Below are 4099 nucleotides of genomic sequence, written 5' to 3' on the forward strand. Positions count from 1 at the left end.
CTCGGCGAGTAGGTTTATGCACTCGGCGAGTAGGGTCGACAGAGTGCAGAATTTCGACTTGAGTTGCTGGAAATGGATTAGAATCGTTACCCTAAAATGTTTTGGTACTTGAAAACTTATTTTAGAAGGTGTAATGTCTTTTCTAACTCATTTACAACAACTAGTTATCAAAATTACAAAGATTAAATGTGATTTTGATTTTTGAAAGTGTTCATATTCATATTCTTGTTCTTATGATGTTTACTGAAGCTGGATGTCCAATCTCAATGATAAAGTAGCGATGCGTCACACGGACGTATACATGGAACAAGAAGAGAAGTATATTGAAGCTGTTTTAGCAGACACTGATCGCCTTCAATTCGAACTCCAATAAAAAAATGGCATCTTGCATGAATTTTTAGATCTCCACTCCTCCATTTCGCTGGGGGGCCCTAGTACCTTCAATTTCCATTTGCACTTCATCTGAAGCTTGTTGATTTCTTTTGGATCCGAATTCAAATTTTTTGTTCTTCTTTGTCTATTTGGAGGTGGAATTCCGGTTGTATTACAGGAGACTAGAGGAAGGGTTCGATTTCATCTCCTGTAGGAGGTTAGCTAGCCTAAATGAAGCGATCATTTCACATAAAAGTCGAACAGGTGTGTTCGATTTCATCTCTTGGAAGAGGATTGAACAAAACCTCATCGATTACAATCAAGAAGCAGGAAGATTTGAGGATAATTCCAATTCCAATATCATTTCAACATCTCTGAATGATCTCTAATTCTCTTTCACTTCATTTAATCTATTAACCTGACTTGATTTAGGTTATGCATATGAAGAGGTATTAGAAGTCTTACCTGATCATCGATTCATTGCATACACCATGTATGACGAAGACAACGGTTTCATCAAATTATGTGTTAGAGATTTGAATTTAGGTTGTCTCTGTAGTAAGCCACAAGCTGATTGGGTATGTAATGTGGCATGGGCTAAAGGGGGTCAAGCATTGCTATATGTTGTCACTGATCATAAAAAGAAGCCCTACATATATCCGATATAATTATATAAAACTTTTTCTAATTTCTATATCTCATATTTAATTTAAACTTTGTATATTTCTTGTATGATTTTAGAATACATTGTAGCATGCTTGGATCAAAGCATGAAGATATGATACTCTTAGAAGAACCTGAAGAAAATGTGCATGTTAACATCAGGCGTACAAAGGATTTTAATTTTGTGATTGTTTATGTGTTTTCAACCACATATTCAAAGGTATTATTATACTCTTTATGGGTTTCAATTCTTTTATTTCAATTATTTTTCTTTCAAGAATCATTCAAACTTCAAATTCTTTAGGTTTTTCTGATCAATGTAGCCCTCTTCACTCTTCAAGTCCAAGAAAGTGGGAGGTTAGACTTTCTTTTGAGATATGTTGTTTTTTCTTAATGAAAAAAAGACATTCTTTTTACCTTTTTTTTAAATGTTACAGAATGTATTTATTGATGAATTTGGACGAACTTGAACCCCACAACAAACCGAAGTTTGTCAAGCAATCTTTAAAAAGTTAATGGAGAACAAATGCCTTTCTGAGAACATAATGCAACATGTATAATCATACATATTTGTTTGTATTCAACGTATTCCAAACTGATACTGTAATGTAAAGATGTATAGTAAGTTATGTAAATATTTTAGACTGCAGCTTTACTGTGATACTTGTTAGAAATTTTTAGCTAACCGACTTGTTGAAGGTACATTCCTAAACAAAAAATTCAATTATGACTGTGCCCGAGGAGGTCACTGCGAAAATTGCAATCAACTGTTGAATCCAACAGAACTCATTAATCCAAGATGCAAGGTAAATTGCTCGCTTATATGAACAAGAAAACAAGTGCTAAGTTTCATGTAGTGAAAATATCAAAAAAAAAATCCTTTTGTACATATTTTGCTTTCTATTCCTTTTCATGTCTCCAAACTTTCGTATGCAATTAGGTCTGTGCATCCATTCCTCATATTTGTGACACAAATCACTTGTTTCTTGAGCTTCCATTGTTGTAGGGTAGACTTGAAGAGTACATCAAAAAAATGTCAGTGGCTTAAAATAGGATTAAAGCAACGATGTATTACTAGAGATTTGAAGTGGGGGGTTCTTGTTCCTCATGAGAGATTCAATGAAAAAGCTAGTGAAATAAGTTGTATCTCTCTCTCTCTCTCTATTATAAAGTCAAAATGAGACCTACATCTTATGTCTCACATATAAGTATAGTTTTACAATTTTTTTCCACTGTGTGTAATGTTTAGGTTCTCTATGTTTGGATTGATGCACCAATCGGGTATGTCTCAATCACTTCATGTTACACACCTGAGTGGGAGAAGTGGTGGAAGAATCCTGAAAATGTGGAGTTGTATGTTATGGGGAATGATAATGTACCCTTTCATACTGTAAGTTCTTTTTCTTCGAGTATTTGACCACTTTGGTATTATTGCATTAGATTCTTATGCAAATAAAACCTTTTAAATCTTATGATGATGTATATCATAGATATTGTTTTCTCATTAAGTTTGAAAACATTCTCTTTTTTTTCTTTTTAAAGGTATGTTTTCAAAGAGAAAGGGTGTAGGAGTCTTTGGTAATGACGCACAGGATACAAATATTCTAGTAGAAGCGTGGAGATACCATTTGCTAACTATTAGACTAAAGGTGTAACTTTTATTTAGTATATCAATTAAAAATGTGATATCTCACTTTTTTTTTTCCTTGTTTCCTTTTCTTTCATTGATTATTGGGTTTACTTGTGTAGGTATCAGACACATTATTCACATGGATAGATCTTCAAGTAATCAACACTGAGTTGCTGAATAATTTAGGTAATTTCATTAACCGTGTCTTGAGCTTTATTGCTAAAGGTCCATGTTAGTAATTGGCACCAGTTTAACCTAAATTAGTGGTGATTTTTTGATTGAATCTAAAAATTTTTGTTTCTGTTGACAAATTGAAGAGGTGGTAGCGGTTCAGGATATAATTCCATCATTCTGGATGCTCCAGGTGCTGAAGCACATCTGTTATCAAAGACACTGGGAGATAAAATTGGTGCTTATGTGGAACAATATGTGAGGGCTATGGAGAAGGTAATTATTCTTGATTATAGAACATTCTGAAATAAGTCCTCATAATTGGAATATGTGTCTTATGATTGATTAACAGAGGTCAAGCTAAAGTAAGGATTGAAAATTGCAATAAGTATATATGGTGAGGGCAACGCGTATCTACAAGTAAGTCTACAAAAAACACAAAGGACAATTATTTGTTAAGCGGTAATCTTATACGATTAAAGTTCATATCATACTAATAAAAATTATATTTGTTCTTTCCATTTACTTTTTCAACTGTACATAACAAACTACATGTTTGAATGACTAATTCCATTCCATTCCATTGTTGTGATTCCATTCCATCATAGTACCAAATAAATTGTTGTTGAGACATTTCTGGAATGCAAAAATTACATTCTTACCCTTCCAGTTTGTCTGCTACAGGTACTAAAGCAGCTTTCTTTGCCCCACTAAGTTTCCCTCTGTGATGTAGAAAAGGCCAAAAGACCATGGGAGATGATACCTTCTGACCATAGAATTGGGACCCCTATGCCATTATTTAGAGAACTGGTATATAAATATATAATTATTGAAAATATATATGAGGAGGCTTATTTATTAATTGTTTTTGCATATGTGTGTTTGTTGTGTGGAGAGATGAAGAGGTGGAGTTGTTGAAAGGTTTGCTAGAAGTCAAGCTGATCGAATTAATGCTGATAGGCTTCAAGTAGTGGAAAACAATTTTCTTTTTGTGGGTATGTGATAGTTGAAGACTTCATTTCAAATTATGCAATGGATTGTATTTTTTGTACGAAACAGAATTGTATGACATTAAATTTTATGCAATGGATTGTATTTTTTGTATATGATATTTTATTTCTATTATGAGACATTAGATGCAAATTTCATTTAAAAATTAATAAATATATCAATATTTTTTTAAACATTTAAATTTACGATACGCAAAAATGTGTGTCATCTTCATTTATGACATGGCCTTTCTTGACAGGTGTTTTAATGATA

General features: G+C 32.8%; 1 pseudogene; it reads left to right on the top strand.

Moving 5' to 3' along the window:
- Nucleotides 1–301: 301 nt before the first annotated feature.
- LOC111887422 (methionine--tRNA ligase, cytoplasmic-like) lies at nt 302–3295 on the top strand (annotated as a pseudogene).
- Nucleotides 3296–4099: the final 804 nt, after the last annotated feature.

Source organism: Lactuca sativa, chromosome 7, assembly GCF_002870075.4.
Source record: "Lactuca sativa cultivar Salinas chromosome 7, Lsat_Salinas_v11, whole genome shotgun sequence".
Lineage (NCBI taxonomy): Eukaryota > Viridiplantae > Streptophyta > Magnoliopsida > Asterales > Asteraceae > Lactuca > Lactuca sativa.